Consider the following 25,584-nt stretch of genomic DNA (forward strand, 5'->3'; position numbering starts at 1 on the left):
ACTTTTCAGTCTTCACTAGAGAGACGTTTACGACAGGCCTCTTCCTGTTTTTCTGTTTTTCTTTTTAACATTGTTAGTTAGAGAGTTTTCACACCTTAGATCTTCAAATTTTTCACAATTCCGATTGTAATTGTAGTCAGACCTTAATGGAAATGCCTTGTGATAAAAATGAGAAATGTGAAAAGACTATCTTAAACAGCGTAAAAAGAAGGATTTCTAAATTTCAAAATGAAATAATATGTACCATTTCAACTCTAAGGAAATAAAAAAGTTTTTTTTTAATCTTAAATACCTTTAAATATTCTATAATTTAATTTTAAAAAATATTCAAAATTAAATTTTATTGAAAAAAAATCGCAGGTTAATAATCATGTCTTTAAGGTTTGATAATATTTTTATTGTGAACAATTTTAACTTACCTCAATTTCTACAAAATTTTGGGTTCTTTTTAAGGCTAAATTTTGCTTTATTGTAATTGATTTAAATCGACTTTTTGGGCTTAGATTAATTGCATCTTCTAATGTTTTTCGCTAACTTTACGTACATGTATTATAAGGTTTTTTTATAATGTAAAAGATTATTAATAATAAGGTGTTTTTGTCTTACTCAAAAATGGAAGTTCGAAACCTATGTTTAAATATTTAACAAACATGGTCTTTCTAGAAGACTTGATTATATATATGTTTGATTAATTGAGGAAAAACTCTGCTACTTTTGGTGTTCATTCCTCCATTTATCTTTAATTGGAAACACCTTTAAATATTATTAAAGTCTGACACATTCGTTTCATATTTAGATATTTCACATGCAAAGGACATTAATGGTAATCTAACAACCAAACTTTATGATAACCATGATGAATTTAACTATTCAATCGTCAACTTCCCTTACTTATGTAGCATTATACCTACATCACCTGCATAAGGGGTTTAAATCTCTCAATTGATTCCATACGCAAGAGCAATTTCTACGTACGAACAATTTCTAAAACGATAAAAGAATATCAGCAATCTCGTTTAAAGACATCATTTCGTAAGTTCTATGGTCGATACAATGATCTTGTCAGCAAATACAATTTTTCATTAAGTCATATGTTGACTGACGGTTTTTTTTATATACTTTTTCCTCACAATTTTTTATTACCAAATTTTTTATTTCAATAAAAATTTGTGGAAAGAAACACAATTATACTATTTGAAAGGTCATAGTTTACATACGGTTTGTCTTGGATTTTTCCGTTACTTCCTAATCATGACAAGGAGCACACGACTGGAGTGACCGGTTGGCAAGAATGCTCACTCCTCAATGCACCTGATCACACCTCTGATGATTTGGAAGCCCATGTTTGCTCTGCTTCAATTTTGTATGGTTTAATGGACTTTTGATCTAAAATATTGTTAGTTTTCTTCATATGTTTCATTTCAATACTGTAACATTTGAAAAGTCAGGGTTGGTCATTTTTTTTTATCAAAGCATGCATGCATTATAACATCTTTCTCTAGAGGCAAATTTGAGAGGAGAAAAAGAGTCTGATAATGATTTAAACAGAATCAATTATAAAAATCCTAAGTAGGATGTTTTCACAAAATTTCCTCTCAATGTCAACTAGTTTATAGTTTTTGGCACTAAGATGTTAACTTTAGATTTCGTTGCTTCAGAGTACTTTATCTTGGATAGTCTAGTGCAACACTACTAGGACTATAGTCTATAACTGTATAGTAATTTTGCTCTAGACTAGCCAAAATGCATCAGAGTGTATAAGTTCTAGTGTTTTTTTTATGTAGTCCACAAATTCAAGAATAGACAGGGATCGAATGTGAATTGTAAAAGCAAAACAACTCATGTATTTTTGTAGTCAATTTTTACTAAAGTTCATTTTGCTGTACGTATTAACTACATGTCTGAAGTTTTTAATTTTATGACAGGTTTCTTTTATCTTGAGTCTTAAGTTTTACAGCATTGCAAAGTTTACATCACTGAGGTTTCTAGTTTCAGGAACTTTGGCATTGGGTATTCAAGAATTTAATTTATCCACATTTACAGCGGAAGATTAGAAAGGATGTTAAACGCAGTCTGGATTTTTTTAGTGATCATCAAGAATCATCCTCTAGGTTAGATGTGTAAGTCTCATGTGATATATTTGTCTGTACGAATTTTTATGGCTTGTTGACAAACTGTAAACTGTAGGTGCATTGTTCTCCTTTATTCTTATAAACATGTCAGTATCAACCGTCAGGGTCTTCAGCTGTGAAGAAAAGGGTGTGTACCTTTTAAGAACAAATAGCTACTTTACAGAAGATAATACACCACAAAAATAATAACAACAACATTGAAGTTATTTCATTTTCTTTATGTTTTTTTTTTTTTTTTTTTTTTTGAATACATGTGATTACAATATCTCCTAATAATCCTGTTATAAGATTCTCTTATTTTTTGTTTTTTGAAAATATCATCAAAAACTTTGTCTCAGTGTCTTTTGTATGTGTGGTTCTAATAATTGCTTTTTAAAAGAAATATGACAATTGAACTCATTAAGAATTGCATTTTACAACATTTGACACAACAAACGGAAAACGAAATAAATAAGAAATGTAACTTTTGTTTATCTATCAATATGGAAATTCCTTTTCTGTTTCTTGTAATAAAAAGGTAAGATATCCTTAAAATTGTAGTTTTTCTTGATTGATTAGTATAGAAAAAAATATATAAATAACAATGTACACAAATATCTTTATACATAAAATGCTCAATCCTTCGTGTGGCACCTAATCCAACCTGATCTTTTAGAGGCCTGTGATTTGTTCTTTCTGATTTGTATTGTTTGAATGTACTTTTGAGCTTGTACACTCTGTTTGTTGTCTCCATATATTTCTCGGATATCCCATATAGTTAAGCAAACAAAAAATCAAAAGAAAATCTTAAGGTAGGATTCTTCTCATATTTCTTGTATTTAAAAATTAATGAAATTTTCACAGAATCAAGAAGACAATATCAGTAAGTGATAGTATCAGTGAAATTAAATTTGACCGTTTTATATTAGAGGCAAGGTCAGGTTAAGGTCATTATCTTTTTCCTTGACATTATGAATAAAAAAAATACTGTTGCCAATCATGTGATGTCTACTTCTTTTTCAAACGTTTAGAGATGTTCTTTTTGCATAAAAACATATTACTATATCGGGTCTATAGCATGATGTTACCAAATTTACATAAATAATTTAACTAACCTGGATTTTGGTTAATACGAATTTTCTCTGTTTTTCTTAATTTTTTAGGATATATCAGTTATTTTGATATGCTTCCTATATTTAACTTATTCTTATTTTCACATATAATAAAGTAGTCTTATAAATGTACAAAATGATATAAAAACAAAAAGTTTTGATCGTTTAACAAGAGAGAAAATATACTTTTGGCTCAAATCTGTACTTTGATTGGAAGCGTTTAAAAGCTACATAGTTTTAGTTTAATTGCAAAAACATATTTATTTGATATATTTTAAAACTTTAGTCCCTTATTATTAATTTAACCTACATTTGAAAATTTTTTTCAAGTCTTTGATTGTGTTAAAATTATAACTTAATTCATTGTTCTATTAAAATTTTGAGAGGAAGAAAAGAGGATGTTTTCGTACGCCACTGTTCCTTCAAAAATATAGTCCCCTGCTAGTTTTCAAAGGGAGTTTACCATTTCTATTTGAAGTTGTACAATTGTGAGGAGAAAAGAAAAAAAAAGTCTTTTAAATCCCTTACACCTAAATATACAAGACATATAAGCAAATATACTTTGAATGTTTCATCTAGTCAGAAACCAGAGAAGAATCCTACCTTAAGTTATGAAACAAACAAAGCATAATAACAGTAGTACAGTTAGATGAAATGAAGTACAATTCTTACATGTATGATCAATTCAATAATTCAATTGATTTAAATGGAAAATTGAAAAAATTAGAATAGTGGAAAATATAGTTTCATATTACATTCTGAATTATATATACATTTTTTTCATTTTTTTACTGTTTACTAGTATATTCTTTTTTCAATTTATTTATATTTAGCTGAATTCATAATGCTTAAAAATCTTCTTTTGGAATTTTTAAGTTTAAAATTGTTTGTTAAAACTCATAACTTAAAAAAGACATTTTTTCTCTCTCTCTCTTTTTTACATCTTGAGTAAATTTTTCATACCTGCTTTCAAGTTCCATGTTCGTATAATACTAGTATTCAAATGCAAACTCAAATTGAAAATTTATTTTGATCATCAAAATTATTTTAAAAAGTTATATTTATGTGAAAATTTGTTGTTTTTTTTTTTGTTTTTTTTTTCTTTTACATTTTATGGTTTTGAGGCTAGGAAATTTAAAATAAATTTTCAATATGAGAAATCTAAATAAGAAAATGATATGCTCTTCAGGGTATACTCATATTTTTCCATGAGAAAAAAATGTGGTGGGTTATTTTCTTATTATGGTTATGCTATGCATGATTCTAATACCTGATGGAGATTTATAATTCAATATGTAGGCGAAATATGACAGAAATTAGATAACATTATCATAACACACATCGTAAAATATTAAATAACTGAATACTACAGTTACTGAGGTGCTTTTTGATCTTATGAATCTGTCATATTCAGTGACGTGAAATTTCTTAGCTGCAATTTTGCGTATGAAAGGAATACTGGAGTAAGTTTTGATATGAAAATTTAATCAAACTAGGGAAATGACTTTAAACAGCGTATCTTCTCTTCAGATCAGACGATTTTTTATCCTTTGCAATCCAAACTAGTTTTTAATCAAGAATTTTATGATAATGTACAATTTAAAATGATTTTAATCTAAGTTAGTACAATCTAAGAAAGAATTTTTCTTTAACTTTTCCAACACATTTATTCAAATATTAGTCAGGATTTTACATTACCCCATTTTTTTTTTTATTTTGGCTGAAGAAGCTTATCTTCTGATAGTTATAAATGAGAATGTAGCTTTAAAAAGTTAACAAATAATAAAAGGGTATTTTTCTTGCTTAACTTATTATTTGCTTGTCTAATATAATATATACATTGTTGGAAAAAACAAGAGTATTTTCTGACAATATATTTCATTCACAAAAAATATAACAAATATAAAAGTTGTTGAAGGAAAATACTGTATTTTACAAACCTAATTACATCTTCGCAAGCCATGGGTTTACGATCCGCTCCACTCCTCTATAGGAGGCGGTTTCGGTTTAGAGACCCTTGGCTAGCCAGGATGACCAGAATCATAATATAGTGTATAAAATTTTCATTGGGAAGTAGCTTAAGATATATTTTATAATTCACCCTCTGACACCTTCAAAGGACAATCTACGCTGATGGGGATCTGTTTCATGTGGATAAATAGGGGGGGGGGGTAAAGAAATAAATGAAGATGACATTTACGTGTCAAAAAGATAAGATGCAAATAATTCTTTGAAAATCTTTTTTTTTTTTTGGTTGTACATACTAATTTAATGCTTAAATACATGTTTGTTTTAAAAAAAATATTCTTATAATTATCTATTTAGTTTTAAAATTTTTATGTACGGCTTTTATGTTTTAATGTGTTTGGTTTTATTTTCATTAAAGTTTGTTTAAAATATGTTTTTAAATATTTGATTAAGTGATGACTGCATTAGACATAAGCTACAAAAAAGGTAATCCTATCTGTAAATAAGGTGCTAATATTAATATATATATTATCATTTTTTAAATATTTGCATTAGGTCTAGTTTTCATTTTATGACTTTACATTAATCTCATTGTGAATTATGAAAAATATATTTATTTGTAGCATTTTTAAAATCTTTTTTACTTGCATCGTTCCAAAAAAAATTATACTGTAATGTGGTGCAATTTACATTGAGCTAAAGAAAATGTATATATATCAACATGTGCTGGGTGAGAGTATATATAAAATTCACGAATTGAATACTCTTGTGATGTAAATTCTATAAATATATACTAGTACTTGCTACACCCAGTATTCACAAATAATCTTAAGCTTATTACAGGTTTAGAAGGAAATTAGTAGTGACATATCTATTCGTGTTAAAAGGATATTCACCATAGGCAATTAGTGTTCATTCTCATTTTCACTTTTGAAGGGTTATTTATTTTTGCTTTAAAAACCACTCTAACAATGTGAAAGAAAAAATGATTTAAAATAAGAAATGCTTAGAAGTTCTTAATTTTTCGATGGACATGTGTTGCAATTTTATTGGGTGATTTGATACTTTATTTAAACCATTCAACATTCCCTTTGTCTGAGAGAAAAATATTGTATAAATAAAAAATAGACGACATTACAATTATGTCTTTTCGAAAGGGTACCTAAAAGTCCGGACTTTGTCGTGTTCGGGCTTAAATGTCGCAGTGTTAATAACTTGTCTAGCACAGAAAAGATCTTATGTGTAGAAAACATAGACATCGACTTTTTTCAGCATACCTTAATTTGTCAGTACATATAGGGAAAAACTGATTTTTTCCACTTATTTGAGACAAATAGATTCAGAGAGATGGTTCGACATTTAGAAAATAATAAATGATTGGAAAATAATTGATTTTACAAAACAAAGAAGATTAATTCTTATTTTAAGCATGATTCTTGATACTTCGTTCGATCGAGAAAATGAGATTGACCAAGAAGCCCTGATTGTTTACTAGTATCACATCACTTCAAAACCTGTTTAACCAGATTTTGGCTCTTAACATTATTCAAGTACTGCAGACATGACGTCATTGTGGACTTATGTCAAGTATGTGTATACGTACATATAGACTCAACGTTTTGGCACAGTGCATTGTCTAGTGTAGAAAATGGCCTGATTGTCATACTGTCAAGATAGGCAAATGTTAAAACTATTGATAAATATTTTAGGGTACGGCCGGGTTATGACAGTCTCTCCCTCTCCATGCTTTTTATCTGTAAAATCAAACGCGATCACTAGGAAGGATTTTCGGAAAATATTTAACCTTTGCTGATATACTGCTTAGAGAGACCATCCAGTATTTAACCCCGAGAGAGAAGAACGATAAGGAGATGGGTTCAATCATTTGTCTTTAAACAATTTTTCACAAGATAGTTCATTCGCATTGCAAACAATTCGTTTCAAATATTTAAGGCTCACAAAGGGATGGAGTTAAAATTGGAGACTTTAAAATCGTATCCTCACTAAAACTACCTCTGCAACATGTTAATACACACGTACTTTTTAAATACTAACTCAGCACAGACAGATAATTATGGAGTGTTTACAAAATCTAATCAAACTTTTTATATAATCTTTTAGTCGCTCTGCCCTGTTTGCTACTAAAATTAGAAAATTCTAAATCTGCCTGGCTTATGAATTCAGCACATCTGTGGGGTCAATGCTCGTCTGAGACCTTACCGCTCTGTAAATTATATCATTGGCATCGTCTAAGAAACCAAGTCATTCAATTTACAAATAGCTGAGGGGTGCTTTTTGGAAAATGTTAATTAGTGTCTGTGTTTAGACCAATGAAAAAATTGCAAGCCAGACAGTTATGCGCAGACGTCTCGATTTTTGACATTGGAGTATGACGTGCTTGGCTTGGTTTAAAGCTTAGAATTTCATGGGGAGATAACTCTGGTAATCTTGAACATCAATAATCCGAACCTTGGTAAGAATTTTCCTAATGATATGAATTCAATAACAACAGTTTAGATAATGCTGAAAAACTACTTTTTGAGCAAAAATATTATTGAGAGAGAGAGAGAGAGATTTTCGGTTCCTTGGATATTCATAATTTGAAATGTCATTTTAATGAACTTATTGGGCAAATGTTTTTTGAACTGATTCATTTTTTATAGAGATCTCTGCATGCACAAGTATGTTTATATATAAAATTACACAATTTAGATTGATTTGATTTTTTTTCCTTTATGGAGTTTACGAAATCTTTCCAATCTTTTTTGTGTCCTTATTTCCAATGAAATCATCAACAGCAAATTAACGAAATTACTTACTAAATGTTAACTTTAAAATACTTTTTCTTTTAAGTTCATTATATACATGTACTAACATTTATATATAGATAACACTCTACAAGGAAAACTCGGTTATACTTTCCTGTATGTGTGTTTTAATGCATTTCATTCAGTTCCAATGATGTCTTAATTCAATGACTTGTAACGCCAGAGGAGAGGTTGTTAAAAAACCCACAAAACCGCAAATATTTCGCAAAATTAATAGAAAATACAAAAAACCTTCAGAAACGCGCTTGAATTGTTGTATTTAAATTTTTGAAGGCAACAAGTATGCGTGTGGTCAAATTTCTTTAAGTCACAGATATTATGGAAATAAAAATGTGTAGATAGAAGAACATTCATTAATTTAATGAAATTTAAAAAAAATTATAAAATCGAATACTTATATTAGTTTGTACAGGTAGGTTTTACAGCCTATATGTATCGACGAATAATGATAAGCTTTAAAATGATAAACATGCTGTTAGAGAAACTTACATGAATAAACTTCAAATCATATATAACAAATATTAAATACAAAGTGAAATCATGTTTTTAACTTTTTTTGTATATTGGTCCTATTGAAACTATATATCCGATGCAGATACTATGTAACCATAGAGTCTCGTAAACGTATGCGAGATAGGTAGGATATTAAAAGATTTTTTTTCTTTCAAGAATGAGACATTCCAGCCAAATATTATGTGTATATCCTTTTTTTTTTTTTAGTTTAAAACTCATTCTGACATGATTAACTTGTCTACTATTTCGTAGAAAGGTTAGTGTATTATATTTTAATTAATTTCAAGACCATTTTTAACAATTGGTTACCTTCTTTCGACTGGCTAAAAAGTCAAAACTCAAAACTTTTTGACCTCCAGGAAGCAATTTTCTTAATACAATCTGGAAAATAGGTTTTGAAAATTCGATTTGAAACTGAAATTTTCTGGAAAAAAATTATTACCTACCAACAGACCCATAGTTTATTACATTCTTAGTCAGGAGAGGACAAACAAGCAATATTTCAAAGTTGGTCTGATTATTTTTTTTTCTTATATTGTACGTCAATTAATTGTATGAACAGTTCAAATCAGTTAGAAATATTATTTAAGTGTTCAAAAAGAAAATCATTTTTTGTGAGTAACTTTTTATTCCATCATATCGATAAATTATGAATGGTTCTGACCTTCATCTGGCCTTGAGATGTCAATAATCCTGCTATCTCGCTATGCAGAGTAAAACAGCAAAATCACGCCATACAGAAAGGCGTTCCTTAGCCAGAAACATGCTCTATGGCATTAACATATATACATTTAACCAAATTAATATGACCATGACCTACATATGAAATGTATATAATATTACATATAGAAGCTACCAAATATTGCTATGACGATATGTTTCTACACGGAATGAAAGTGGCTTTCACAGATTAATCAGTAAGATTTAGACTGTAATTACAAAGCAATCAGAAACCAGAAAAGATTAAAAAAAATCATTTAAACAAATGTTTGGACTATTTAATTTTTATAAAACTGTTTTCTTTCATGGAAAATCAATGTACGGCTTCACAGTACAGACTAATCGTGACATTTTATCGAAATCTAAGAATTAATATTAAACATTTTTCTACTTTGTATGAGGGCAAAAGTAACCTTTTCAGTCCTAATGTATAAATTGTTTTTTGACAATTATCTATTCTTTGATTTCAACAATATTTTGAATATTTTGAATATACATGTACTTGGTTAACAAAATTTATTGCATTTTAAGGACCACAAGAACCTATACATGTAAAATAGAGGATGTAAATATCATTAATTTAGTTTTCATATTCAGTATCTATCAAAAACCAAAAAACTCAGTTTTACTATTATGAACAAACAAAGTCTACACGATTCACTTGTCTTTGTTGTAGAAGTTGAATTTACTTTAAAACGGTTTAAAAATCTTGACAAAGTAGATTATACAATAGAAAATATAAGTTCAAAATTTACAAAAACCACCTTGCTACAAAATACTTAAAATCCAATTGTTCGATATTGCTAATAAAATAAACGTATCCTAAAAAATAAATAAAATAATTTACGATCACCAAAAGAGATGTTTTCAAAGATTATATACTGTTTCAACCATTTTAAAAGAATTCTAAGAGATTCATCAATCATTTTTCTTCTTAGCGGTGAAATAGCCTATAGGAAAAGCAATGGTATAGCGATTTTCTGAATTAAATGAATCTAGAGGATACTAGATGTTAATGGGTTGTGTTTGGTTTTTTCCTCGTCTTTATACAAAAGTCAATGAATACTAGAATGTCGTTTTATCCCCCTCCCTTCCTGATCTTTGTGGAGAGCTATATAGAGGATATTTGTGAAGATATACTATCTTACACGTTTAAAGCAGTATCTTTCTATTTCTCACCTCATTTTTCATGACCGTTACTTAAAATGTCCATTGGTACAGTTATCCGTAATTAGCTTTGTTACTATCCATGAGACCATTTTCTTGTTAAATTGTTGGTTTTATTGTCACAGAATCAGTTTTTTTGTCGTTCATTTACTTGGTACTTCTTTTACAGTCAAAGGTATCAATTTATATTTTTAAAAAAGTCTGTCTGGTACAATGGAATGGACATTTTTTTATCAAGGATAAGTAAGATCAGTAACCGTAGATGGAAATAAATGAAGGGTATTATTTTTTCCATAGATATGTAACCTTTGATAACAGAAATGGATTCTGTTGCCCATGGATAAGTAATCAATTACAACAATGACACATCTGTTTCATAATTCGATGTTTTACTAGAAAAAACACAAATGGTAACCTAACAGCAAAATTTTATGATAAATCTTTTCTATCGTCAACTTTCCTTCCAGGTACCTACAAAGTATAAATTAGCAAAATATACCCTTATATTTACTTCCACTGAATATTTTCTCTTAAGTAAACCATTGCCATTTAACACCATACTCAGTATCACCTACATATATTTCTTGATCAGTGGCCGTTCCATCAATGAAACATACTATGACGTACATACATTAATCTTTTTCATCCCGCTTTGACTGATTATTAATACAGATATTAATATTAACAATAAAATGTCTTTCTTTGGCTGTTACTGTTAGTACGAGAATAAACATCGCAGCTACTGCAGAAAAAAAAATTACATTACCCACGGGTTGTATTTTTTCTGCAATAGCTGATACATTAGTTCCCGTACTTACAATCAAAGAAAGTATTTTATAGTTTAAATTACCTGGATATGGGATCCATACCTCCCAGTTGATTCAATACGCATGGGCATGCTATATGTACGAACAGTTCCGAAAACCATGCAAGTTATTGACAAACAAGATGATAAAACAAGAATACCAGAAGAATCGTTTAAATAATTAAGTCACAATTACGCAAGTTCCATATTCGATACGGTTATATTGTCAGAAAATACAAGATATCATCAATTGCTGACTTATAATTTTCGTACTAATTGTTAGGCCATCATTTATACACAGAATTGCCTACGGATTTTTCCGTTTTCTCAATTATGACAGAGTGCACAGAGCGGGTGTGATTGGTCATTAGGAGGTGCTTACTCTTCTCCATGATACCCGATTCCGGCTCACCTCTGGTGTTTTTTGAGTCCTGTGTTTGAATTGCTCACATTTCAATGGACCTAAGAGCTTGATTGCAAATTCGTTTTTGCATATTACATTTTTAAAGCATTGATATCATAATACAAATTTCAATATCTTTTAAAAACATTACCCTTATTAAACGTCCATATTCTGTTTTCGCTAATTTTTTTTGTAAATCCGTCAAATTATATAGCGTTGATGAGTTGCCTCATCATCGGTAACCCACGGGTGATTCACATCGATTCTCTCTATCATCATTTGAGGAAGCTTGCGGACTCTAGTTTGCGACGATGGAGTTGCCTAAGACAAGAATACATGGATTAGATTTTGTTAACTGCTAACATCTTCAGATTCTTTATTTTAGACTTAGATGTCACTCCATGGGTCAGTTACTTATTGTACATGCATGTAAGCATAAAGAATTATTGTGCATGAAAACGTTAATATTTGCTAGATCATCACCCTTATACGTATAGATATGGTTATCATGTTCAAACGTCGTTATTGTATTCTACATGTATTATTTTAAAATTTAAAAAAAATTATTTAAAATACGTAAAAAGAAAATAGGGACAAGTTTGAGACTGTTCTAATTACGAATTCACAGACTTATATTATCAGAATCACAGGTAAAAATCAAGGGAGTAATGAGAAAATGTTATAAAAAGAATATATAGGCCCCTATAGCAGATAACTTGATGTTACAAAACATTTAGACAATTATTTTACACCAACGAGGAATCCTACTGAAGCCCATTTAGGACCTATCAAGAAATATTTCTGAATTCGTTCTAACGATTTTTAGAATTCGTTATAACGAATTTAATTTGTTATAACAGATTTATTGAATTCGTTATAATAATTTAATTTGTTATAACAGATTCATTGAATTCGTTTTAACGAATTTAATTTGTTATAACAGATTCATTGAATTCGTTATAACGAATTAAATTTGTTATGTATTGAATTCGTTATAAAAAAGTTACAGATTTATTGAATTCGTTATAACGCAGTTTGTTGAAATAAAATTCAATTGGTTATAATACAACAAATCTTTAATAACATATTAAAATCGTTATAACGAAAAAATATTTTTTGATAGAGAGACGGTCCAATACAACATGACGGATTAAAAAAGAATATGACCGACTGGAGAAAAGAATCCCAATATTACAGAACATGTATTACGTTTAAAAAGTTACTACTAGCAGTATTTGAAATAAAATTCCTCAATGTTCCTCAAAATCCAAATGCTACCCAAAAGTCATTGAATCACGGTTTTATCTAATTTGGATGAACAATTTTGAAAAAAAGATAATACATAAAAAACAATATGAAAATAATATGATAATTTCTTGTACAAGTAAATGCTAATTAAAGAATTCAAGTTAGACTACATATCTAGTCCAAATTAAGTTACATGTAGTTTTATTTTAACTATTTTAACTACGCTTCAAATTTTCAGTTCTACCAAGGTGATATGATAATACCTTTACAGATTAACCCCTATCTAAAATTTAACATACAACCTTCCAAGAAAGGAAGAAAATCTTAAGAAACTATACGAAGGGAATTAATTAAATCTATAACATATTCTTTTTCTATATCCGTGTGTCTTCGCTCCATTTTTTCCCAAGTAAATAATTATCTGAATTTATTTGTTTAACAAAAACATGTTGCAAGAATCAATTCGATCTTTAGAACATACTTGTATGACAAAAATTTCGTATTTTCCCGAAAAGTAAATAAGTCCGGATATTAAAACAATACAAATATGTCAAGAGGGCATAAAATACGGACCCCTTGAAATTCGAGAGGTGGGATCAGGTGCCAAGGCGGAGTAATTATCCCCTGTTGACCGGTCATTCCCGCCGAGAGCCGTGTATTGATCGGGTATATGGAACTTTCCGTAGTCAAATTTCGTATAAAAACAAAAGCCTAACAATTATCATGAAACAAGTAAGCCAAAGTACGATCCAATTATAGGTTATGTTTGCTAACAAGGTCATTATAACGGTCATAGAAAAAGCGAAATATCGACGTTAAACGAGGTTGTTGAAATCCATGTAACCTCAACTTTTAAGTGAGTAGCATACCTCGCTTTGAACACTGATCGCACTCAGGGCATGCTCTTGAGTGACGAAAATGTTGGATAACATAATCACCGTAAGGAGGTGATAATGGAATATATCTGCACAAATAAGAAAAGTTGACGATGGACAGTCTAGTTGTTAGTTTGCTTTTATCGTCTATAGTCAGTAAAACTCTGTGGTGTCTTTTATTTCAAGTTTGAAATTTTGGTCTATTCGCCCGACACTCTATCCTCCTCCTCAAAGTACTTTAACATCTCAAACAGTAGCCAAATCTTGTTTTAAATATGATTAATGGTGCCTTGAACATGTGCATAAAGTTTTGAAGTTTTCAATTTCATGTAGGGGTTAAATGGGATTCTTACAAAAACCTGCAACCTTCTTACATTTTTGGCAGTGACACATTCATTTTTTCCTGAATTTGATTGGGTGTGTATATGTACTGCAGATGTGTTTTAAGATTTCAGAATTTAGATTTTCACTCTGGGGGCAATTCTTTTCTACAAAAGTCGGGTTTCGTGAACTCCGCTTTCATTTTTTTTTTTCATTTTTATTAAGTAACTATTATTTTCACCATGGAGTCAAATGGTGGCCAAAAACGTCATATTTTTCAACAAAAATGCCTCTAATCCCTGAACTCCCCTGTATTTTTAGTTGCTGAATTATCTGTTGAAGTGTGTTTGATGGTGCTTTGTACATATGACTATCCAATACGATTGTGAATTTATCATGTTCATTCTGGGCTTAAAAACGTCGTCCTTCATATCATATGAAGCCTAGATCCCAAAACTCATTACATTTAATGAAGTAACTCTTCATCCTTTTTTCAAGATGTTTATGGGTAGTCTGTAGATATGTAATAAGGTTTTTGAATTTTATTTTTCACATTATTGGCCAAGTAGGAAGTTTCATTTTACAAAACCTTGGGTCCAAGAACTCATCCATTTTTTTGCAGCAGCCAATTCATCTTTTGCAAGATGTTTGGAGATGTTCTACATATGTGCAATATGTGCACACTAAAGGACATGGGGTGGAAAAAAGGTCGTTTCCAAATTTCAATTTCCTCTTCAGTTTTTAAACAGAAAACTTTTCATTTCTTCTTTACTTCGAAACAATATTTAACTTCGGAGATGTTTTAAATTAATTATTTGAAATACATGTACCCATGGTAATTAATAAACTGACCTGTGCATTTTATGCTCAATTTAAAATTTGTATACATACTATTATTTTTTTTTATAACATACTTATTAATAATTACAGGATTTTTGCATATGCGATATGCCTGACGTCACAATAGCCGTATCAGCCCTGCAGGGCTGATATAGGTTATCAGTCCTGATACGGATCAATATCACACCCCTAGTAAATTAAACCACAAAAAAATACTTGTGATCATACACAATTTTTGGTGGCTTCATATTCTCTTAATTTTAACTTCTTGAAAATAAGGATAATCTAATTTACAAATTATATAGATTATTTTCAAATTACGGATCAGTGCATTGAAATAGAAGTAGAAACAAACCCAAACCGTATGAGACAATAGACCATGTACATGTATATAGAAGAAGTCAATGCATGATTATTTACTTATTTTCTTCTCAACTTAATGTATGCTGTATTTTATTACTAAATATGTAATAAACATAATAATACATACCCTTTTCCACATCACATCCTGTATCAGCCCCAGACACCAATATCAGCCCTCGGGCCTTTGGCCATTGGTGTCTCGTGCTGATACAGGATGTGATGTGGAAAAGGGTATGTATTATTCTCTATATATTGAATATAGATATATATATCTTTTGTTGCTGATTTATTACTGAGGTACAAACCAACAAACTAAAGGGATAGTCAGTTAGAAGCAAACGCTTACCTACAAGTATCACTGTCTTACATGTATGACAACGTTTAGGGGTTTTTTTGTTTTGTTTGTTTAGTTTTTTTTTTCTTTTTTTTAGCAAATTCAAATTTGTTCGAATAACTGTAAGCCTATTTTCAAATAAGCAATAGTTCACATCTCAGTTGGTAAAAAGCTCGCATTTTGCGGGGTTGATACAATGCTTAGTATTTTTGGCAATGTATTGAGGTCATTAAGAATATCAAACAAAATATCTTTCCTTTATGTTTTACGTTAATTTTTAGTCAAGAAGTTCAAATTACACATTATTAAGAAATATAACAACATAGAAAACTACGTACTCTTTGTCCTTTGGGTAAAAATGCTTTTGAGTGTCAAAAATATCCCATATGTATTATTCATATACTTCAGGGCTTTTTCTTTAATTATAGAAAGTTGATTTATACACCCAAAGCATTCACGATTTGAAAATTTTCTATCAATAAAGGTCAGGGACATGGAACTCTATATATACATGTAGTAACCTCTCTCTCTCTCTCTCTCTCTCTTGAACACAAATTTATTAAGTATTACCTCATTTTGGCATCCCTGATTTATACATGATGTTTCTATTTCACCAGGAATACACAAATGCAAAACTGAAAATGGGTCACAATTTTGACAAATGAGCATCACTGGTTATTTATCTGTTCCTTTCATCTGTGAGCACCTGAAACAGTAAAATAGTGATATTACTGAAAAGAACAAGACATGGTTACCCATTTATCGACATTGTTCTTTGTCACATACCGGTATTAATCTGCATCGCATCTTTTTATTAAACCTTCACAAACCCCTTGATTCTTATTTTATTTATCGTTATAAAATTTTCATAGATGGTTGAATTTTAGATACCTTTTTCACACATTTTTCAACAAAAAGATGCGATATTACTCATGTTGTTCGGGCATGTCAAAACTTATAAAAAAAAAACAACAACAAATAAATCAAACACAGTTTTACACACTTCTGTCAAGAGATATCTTTAAAAGTTGCGTTCGAGAATTAGACGGTCAAGTACAAAAATTGGTCAAAAAGTAAGAACCGTGCTCATGCGTGGATCTAGGATTTTCTTATTTTGTTTTATGTCTTAACCTTTTTCTATCCGTCAGTCACCTCCTCTTGAGTTGTCTCCGTTCTGAGCGTCAATTGAACAAATTGTAAAGCGCTTAATCTTATGTTTTAGTGAAATTTCCCATGCTTCTTGATATGTCAAAAATGTGGAAAATGGATGAAAGATATGCGAACTTAAATCAAAGAATCTCTCCCAAGTTTTTTGTTCTGTTCAGTCGACCTAAAAAGAATATGTCCCTACACTGTTCAAGGAGGTTGCCACCTGTAGTATCATTGTTATAATGATGATAACAAGGATGCTACTCAGATGACTGAGGCAACATAACCTGTTGTACTGTAAAATAAGGAAACAATTATTTGTATTTTAATAAATTAATTTGACTGTTTTCTATTCTAATGGTGTCAATGTAAAAGTATTAATTTATTATAAGGAACACTTTTGATTTATAATTCTGTTCTCTTTTAGAAATCTATACATAACTTAGTACTTAGTAGGAACTTAATGTGACATATAAAGAGATTACGAAAGGAATTCGAGCTTAAAAGTCCATTAAACAATACATGTAGAGCAAACACGGGCCTCTTAAACATCAGAGGTGGGATCAGATGCCATGGCGGAGTGAGCATCCCCTGCCGGCCGGTCACACCCGCCGTGTTCTCCTTTTCATGATCGGTAAATAACGGAAAAATTGGTCGACAATTTAGTGTATAAATAAAGGCCCAACAATTAGTATGAAAAATTCAGTCAGCATTTGACTCAAAGATAAACTGTATCTGCTGACAAAGTCATTATATCGACTTGTTCAACTTGTTATCAACTTGTTGGTCAATAACTTACCTCGTTTAAGAAATTGTTCGTACGTAATGCATGCTCAACTTATAGATATAAACCCCGTTATCTTTAATCTCAAGCTTACGGGGATGTATCGTGTCTATATAAGAAAGGAAATAACTACCTAAATGTCGAGTTGAAGGCCACAGCAAGTGTTTTCTTCTTTTCACGTATATACTGTATACAAGTGCTAATCGAAAATCCACTTGATTTGGATCACTTGCTATATTGCTTTGGGTACTCTGATGCATTGTGGGTAAAAAAGAAATTTGGCAGGCAAAATATGGGTAAAGGTAATTTTAAGCAATTAAGAAACCTCTTAAACCTTTATAGAATCATTGTAGATTTATTTGAGTAAATTTTTAAATGGAAACCTACAAGGAATTCGATATCGTAATATCGCGCTCGTTTACTAAGTTAATATGGAATTTTCGCTTATTTTGAATTATTTCAAATGTTCTTAATTTTTTCAAACTATATTCTGTTGTGCAAGTGATTGTATCTAACTTATCTCCCTAATTTACCCACGAAACATCATCTGATTTCTATAAATTACGCTTTTTAAAGAAATTGAGCTATTTTTGTTTTGCTTTAATAAGTTTGCAATATATTTTTGCGATGGCTACACTTTTTTCGGATCCTTTTTGTGATTTGCATGAAATTAAGATTTATTGATTTTTGATAATATGAAATTATTGTGATTTAAACAGTTTGAAAAAAAAACTTTGGCATACATAATCACAAAGGAAGCATTTATTAGTCGAACGAAGTTAAACAGAAATAAATAATTATAGAATTTGATGAAATGTGATATCATTTCTGGTGTTTGTGCGATACTTGACTTGCGTTTTGTCGCGATTGATACGGAAATGCTATGTTTGATTTGCCTAAAGTACTTCTTGATATGCTATGACTTCTATGAAAAAAGTTCCATGAATTTCTTCGAGAAAGTAGGTTTTTCGTGTTTGGATCTTTTAGTGTTATGGACAACAATGTAACCCCCCTTTCCCGTAGAAATTCTTGCTGGATCCAACGCTTATTCCGAAATGAAAAAGTGGAACTAAACATATTAACGAAATAAAAACGTCATTAGAGTTGCTTCCATTAGAAAGAAAAAGATATATAAAAGGTTCAGAATGTTTGCACCCTCCTTCGTACCTCAGTAACTAACCAAGAAGCCACACTACTTTTTCTATAATTTATATAAATACATACGCATCACACTGAGCATAAAACGCTCAAGGTGAGCATATGACCCATGGACCTCCTATGTAAGTATTTTCTATAATAATTTATGCAGTCTGAAATTTAAAAAAATATGAAGCATAGATTTCGTTTTTTAAAAAAATCTTTGAGGAAAATGAAATGTTCTTCCTATAATTGTTCCTAAGGATGAAAACCTTGCACATAACAACACCAGTCATATTCCAAAAGATGACTGGGCCAATGTTGAAATGTAAGATGAGTCTGAGGAAGAAAATTTTGTACAAGACTATTGTGAACGCAATGTACCATCAATAAATTATTTTACTAATTGCACTATAAATACTACATGTTTACTCGAAAAAAGTATAGCTGTCATAACAACAAAGATAACTTTCTGGATATTTTCTACGCAAACATAAGATAGCTCTCGAAAAGTTGGGTAGATACATACATGTATTTGATGTAATTGTCAAGATATAAAGAAGACCTTGTGGTCAAATTTGATAGCTGACTTTTGAGTAAGTTTCCAATGAAACATAACAATAAATATTTTATTTAAATAATGTCAACGGTGCATTCAAGTCAAGTGCCAGGATTAGTTGAAAAATTACCATTAGATGCGTGAAAACGCGTGCTACCGATGTTCAAGGAGGGGTAGATGACACAAAAATACGGTAATCTTTAAATATACCAAGAAGAAGTCTCATATTAGTTGAAGCAGTTTTATTAGTAGTAAGAAAACGTATTTAAAAAACTTTTTTTGTCTAAATGTGCAGACAGAAATTTCGAATGATCTATCAAAATATAGCTAGTGATCCAAATCAAGTAGATTTTCGATTAGCACTTTGTATAAAGTGGTATACGATTCTGAATAAATTCTGCTTCATATGAATACAAAAATAAGTCTGCTAATAACGGGGCAAATGATACCTATAGGAATTACAAAAGAGTGTTGGAAGACCAAGTCTCTAAAAACCACACAGATCATTTCAAAATCATTCATGTCAACTTCAAACTAATTGTGTGTAGCATCAGAATTTTTTAAACAATATTTTGCGAATTATCAATGAAAATTATAAGGAAATTTACGAGTTCCGTTTTTTTTTCAAATTGAAAAAGCAGCTTTTCAATGATGTCAATAAGCCTGGGGAGTGTTTTACAAAAGATCCTACAACTAAAACCAGAACTTTTATCACCTTAACTTTCTTATTTACATTAATTTTTCTTAAAATATAGTATAGAAATTTAAGACATTTTTACTCTAGCAATTTTAAACAGAATGGTGAATTTCTTGTTTTTTTTACTATCAACTAAAATTTTTGGTCTTAGGCGTAAGTTCTTTTGTAAAATGGGCCCTTGAACTTCATCGTGGGGAATAGTTGTATACAGAGTTGAAAAGTCAAAAGATGTTTTTTTTTTTATTTTGGTAAAATTTTATGATTTCAAATTTTCCAATAGCTCCTTGGAATAAATTTATTTCAACTTATCATACAAACAGTTGAAAATGAACATGACTGTTATCTAAAACTAAAGAAAGGGATGGGATTTTATCATAAATGAAAATTCAAAGATTAGGTAAAAAGGAAAAAAAGACAACAAAACATCAACAAATCAAGAAATTAATGCAACAAACAAACAAAAAAGACAAACTTCGTAAACTGATCTCTTCCCAACAATGCTTCAAATTTTGACTTACATGCTGATAAATGTAATGGATATACAGTATATACGTCGTAAATATTTAGAATTTTTACTAATGTATTTTACCATTAATGTCATGTTGTTGATGTTTACTGGAGTAGTTGTGCTCAGTACTACGCTATTATCCGTTTCCGAAAAGAAAAACTACAATTTCTCAAAATCGTCTTTTCTTTTCTAAAAATGTGTCTCGTTTTTTCAAAGAATTATCAAACAATGTTTTTAAGCAAGAAAATCTGTCTGTGTGTGTATGTTTGAACATTGCAACATGTATTTGCTACCGGATATATCAAAACTTAGAGACGTAATTGATTAAGATCATATATTTTGTCAGTTCCTACATGTAGGTATTGTAACACTCCAATAGCTTTAGATATTGGAAACAAGTACAACCTATATTAAAGTCTTATAACGTTTACATCCAGCTCCTTTTCCCTTCATTTTGGTTACTCATCTATAATGAAGTTCCACTATTGAATACCATATCAAAAATTAAAATACCAATAGTATTGTAATTCTGATTATTACTATGCAACGGTACATTATAATTTTGAAAAACTACATTTATTTTTAAACTAAAACCTATTTTTACTGGTATTAAGGACGCTTCCTATAAACAAAATTATATCAAAATTATAAATTATCTATGATGTTCAAAACTCATAAATCTTGTCTTTTTTTATTGATTTATACAATATATAAAATTTTTAATTAAAAAAAAACTTGGTGTTAAAGTTTAAACTTGTTCATTTTACTTGCATATACACAAAATTTCCTTCTATATATATACGAGGGGTTATCAAAAAGTTCGTGGACTGGGGCTATAAAATTAGTACTATGTTGTCTGAGTTCACAAAATTTATAAGGAACATAAAACAACAAACAATAAAGAAATGTTGAAAATTTTAGCTTGATACGTTCATTATTTCCCAAATTATCATAAAATAAAAACGACATTATATGACCACCCGGCGACGTCGCCGCTTAGTTTCATGACGTCCGACAACGTCATTATTTTTCATTGTCCGCTTCTTCGACCTCGTACACTTATTTTGATGAGATTCCCTACAGCTGTGGAAGGACTTCAACCCGTCTTGTTTTTATGACTTTACAATGTCATGAACAGCAGCTTTCAATGCATATATTATTGCAGATGGATTTATACATTGGGAGGGATCCTCGCTTGATTCTGCCAGCATATTAGTAATTTTATTTATAGTTCAATATTGCTAAAACACATGATAAACGTCATTATTTGACGTGATAGATTTTTCAAAAATTGACTACAAATCGACATTAATTTTGGTTCTCTTTTCTCTCTGAATCTATTTTGGCATTAAAAAACATATAATCTGGATGAATTTTTTTTCTCCCTAGCCAGTTTAAACAGTTCCTAGGTGTATAACAGTTTTCCAGGGACAAAACTTTATAGAATATTGGAAAATAAAACCCCTCCCCCCTTTTGACGTCATTTTCTAGGTAATATTTCTTTGAATATTCCATGTAAAATTTACAATAAAATTTCATAGAACTCCCAGAATGAGGTAAAAATTCCATATTTTATGGAACAATAGTGTCCCAACATATGCCTGAATTAACGGGATTTTTGGATGTCAAATGTTCATATCAAAATAGTTTATCTTAGTTACACTTAGGCCGAAAAAGCGTCGTTTTCGAGGTTGCGCCGCCTGGACATACCATTGCTTACAAAAACTTTACTAATTCATTTAAAAATAAAATTTATGATTTGTGGTTTATTCTATAGATAGAAAAGATGATGATAACTAAATATTTTAAAATTCATTGATGTACCTAAAGCGGTTTTAATTTTATGGCGCTAGTCCACAAAGTTTTTGATAACCCCTCGTATATATATACATACATGTATATTAGTTTTTTTTTTTAGTGTGTAACAAAACTCATGTTTCATTACATATACATACGTTCACCTACATGTGTCCGTTAATCAGATAATTTAGGTGCTGTAAAGGATGTCTTAAATGCTATATATCATATATATATATAAGTAGATTTTTAAACAACCTCATTTTCACAGATTTGTATTGCATTATTGTGTTTGAAACTAAAAAAAAAAAAAAATTTTGGAAAATGAACATTTGGATTTGTTAACTTTCCAACTATTCATAATCCATTTTTTTTTCAAACACAAATAAATGTAACCTCAGCTTTTATTTGTATCAGATACAAATGTAGGAGGACAGTCCTTGTAACAGTTCGTTTTACCCACCACTGGAGGACATTTTAAAAAAGACCTAAAGAAGAAAAAATTTTTCGCTTTGCATAAATTTTGCCCAAAAAAAATTAACTTGTGAGTTCATTTCTCATAATTACGATATCTTTTCTCGTCATGATGAAAATGTTCTCGTAATTGTAAGATAGATTCCCCGTTTTCTAGCAATAACAAGATTTCAAGTTCCTCATAATAACAAGGTGTTTTCTCGTAAGTTAGTTATATACATGTATAGCTCGTAAATACGAGATAAAGTGTTCCGTTTACTTGATACTGATAGATTTTCGTACAGACAATGTAGATTTTCATTTGTACAGAATCTATTTTATTGAGGCTGGTAATTTCATTAGATTTTTAGGATATTAATGTTTCTTTATGTGGGTACTTATTTTTTAAGCTTCATATATCATACTATGTTTCACATAGGTGGGATCATGTGACATCGAGGTATGAGCATCCCCTGCCGACCGTCACACCCGCCGTGTTTCTTGTCATGATCGGGAAATAACGCAAAAGTCCGTCGTCAATTCAGTGTGTAAATAAGTGCCTGTTTGAAAAACTTCATTCAGCATTTGACTCAATAATAAATTGTATTTGCTGACAAGGTCATTGTATCGACCATAGAACTTACGAAATGATTACTTTAAACGAGCATGCTGATATTCTTGTTTCATCAACTTGTTTGTCAATAATTTACATCGTTTTAGAAATTGTACATACGAAGAGCATGTTCTCGCGTATTGAATCAACTGAGAGATATATATAAACCGCGAATGCAGGCGATGCTGGATAAGTAAGGAAAGTTGACGATTGAGAAGTCAGTATCATCACCTTTATCAAGTAAATATCCAAATATGAAACAGATGTGTCAGACTCTATGGTTTCTTTTATCTCAAGCTGACCGGGATATATCCAGTTGACATAAGAATGGAATAACCATTTTCAGCAATACGTCTACGATATATCTAAATGTCGAGTTGAGGGCCACAAGTGTTTTCTTCTTGTCACGTTTTTTTTTTTTTTTTTTTTGACAAATTCTGCTCAAACATAATATGTTATTATGTTCCCCAAACGAAGTTGGGGAACATATTGTTTTTACTCTGTTTCTTATTATTATTATTATTATTATGTTCCCCAAACGAAGTTGGGGAACATATTGTTTTTACTCTGTTTCTTATTATTATTATTATTATTTTTCTTCTTCTTCTTCCTGGGTACTTTTTTGTCCGGGAATGATCTTGTAAACTGTTCGTCCGAGGTAGGTAAAACCTTTTTAGGGTAAGTAGACATGTTATGCAGATTTGCGGAATCAAGGTCATTTTGCGCGCACGTGCTTGCAAGAGCGTGCACGTGCAACACTTGAAATAACCAATATAATAGATATAGTCGGAACTTTTCTATTTTTTGATAAAATGCTTTGAAACTCATAATGTAAGGATACATTAGTAGTATAGACAAGATGGCATGGTCAAAATAGCAAGATCTCACGCGCATGCACGTGCGCTTCGCTCTGATTGGCTGAAACTAAAATCTCAATATCTTTCTTGTTTCTTGTCATAATCTTTTGAAATTTTGAACATGGTCCTACATTATGAAGATCTACAGCATGATATATTAAAATTTTAATAAAAGCATGCGCATGCGCGCGTGCTGTAATCTGATTGGCTAAAACTTTAAATGGCTATATCTCCTTTGTTTTTTGACGAAATGCTTTGAAATTTAAAACATAGTCATGCATTACGATATCCTAAAATATGATATAGAAAATATTCATGAAATCACGCGCATGCACGTGTGCTGCAATCTGATTGGCTGAAACTTCAAATGTATATAACTCTCTTGTTTTTCAACCAAACAGGATGGGATTTAGAACTTTGATAAATATAAGGGACTCCTACAAGAAGGTGTAATCATTATGCACGTGCGTGCACGTGCGTGCACGTGCGTGCACGTGAAATGAGTAAAATAAAAAATACACTCGAATGAGTGCATTTTTTAATACTTTTGGATTAAATGCTTTGATATTATTAAAATTTTAGATAGTGTAGACAAGATAATATGGTCGTTACGCACATGAACACGCGTGCAATGCCTATTTTTTTAAAATATATTTTGTATTTTTCTTGGAAGACCTTGATTAAGTCTAAATTCCATAAAGTATTTCTTATTTAATAGAGATAACAGGGAATATGGCACCAAAAGGGAGTTGGGGAGCGTTTGGGGAACATCTGTAACGGTCCCCGTTACAATTAGCACTAGTTATTATGTTCCCCAAACAGTTTGGGAACATATTGTTTTTACTCTGTTTCTTATTATTATTATTTTTTTTCTTATTTGTTCTCCGGTACTTTTTTGTCCGCGAGTGTTCTCAGAAACTGTTCACCAAACTAAGTTAAAACCTTTTTAGGGTTAATAGGTGTGTTGTGTAGGTGTGCGGAACGAAGGTCATTTTGCGCGCATACGCATGCACGTGCGTGCGCGTGAAGTGAGTGAAATGACTGATATACTTAATATGGCCATAACTTTTCCATTTTTTGATGAAATGCTTTGAAACTCATAACTTGAAGATATATTAATAGTGTTAATACCGTGACACTGTCAGATTAACACGAACTCAGGCGCGTGCACGTGAGCTTCGCTCTGATTGGCTGAAACAAAAATCTTAATATCTCTTTTGTTTTCTGACGAAATGCTTTGAAATTTTATACATAGTCATGGAATGGGATATCCTACAATACGATATAGAAAAAAATTCATGAAATCACGCGCATGCACGTGTGCTGCAATCTGATTGGCTGAAACTTTAAATGACTATATCCCCTTTGTTTTTTGATGAAATGCTTTGAAATTTAAAATATAGTCATGCATTGGGATATCCA

At 30.5% G+C, this 25,584-nt stretch overlaps 2 long non-coding RNA genes across 2 annotated transcripts in view; both read right to left on the bottom strand.

The window, feature by feature from the left end:
- Window positions 1-1,846: 1,846 nt before the first annotated feature.
- On the bottom strand, window positions 1,847-9,463 carry LOC134271074 (uncharacterized). Its single transcript, XR_009992950.1, has 3 exons — window positions 9,197-9,463; window positions 8,842-8,913; window positions 1,847-2,245 (listed from the first exon to the last, which is right to left on the bottom strand). It is a non-coding gene; the product is annotated as an uncharacterized LOC134271074 (long non-coding RNA).
- Window positions 9,464-11,783: 2,320 nt separating this feature from the next.
- The window catches only part of LOC134271081 (uncharacterized), a 32,904-nt gene continuing 19,103 nt past the window's right edge, over window positions 11,784-25,584 (bottom strand). Inside the window, exons 2-3 of the long non-coding RNA XR_009992954.1 lie at window positions 16,179-16,314; window positions 11,784-11,948 (exon numbers count right to left, since the gene is read on the bottom strand). This is a non-coding gene — a long non-coding RNA (uncharacterized LOC134271081). The remainder of the gene's footprint in view (window positions 11,949-16,178; window positions 16,315-25,584) is intronic.

Source organism: Saccostrea cucullata, unplaced genomic scaffold (genome assembly GCF_032062105.1).
Source record: "Saccostrea cucullata isolate Sc308-1 unplaced genomic scaffold, CSIRO_AGI_Scuc_v1 ctg186, whole genome shotgun sequence".
Lineage (NCBI taxonomy): Eukaryota > Metazoa > Mollusca > Bivalvia > Ostreida > Ostreidae > Saccostrea > Saccostrea cuccullata.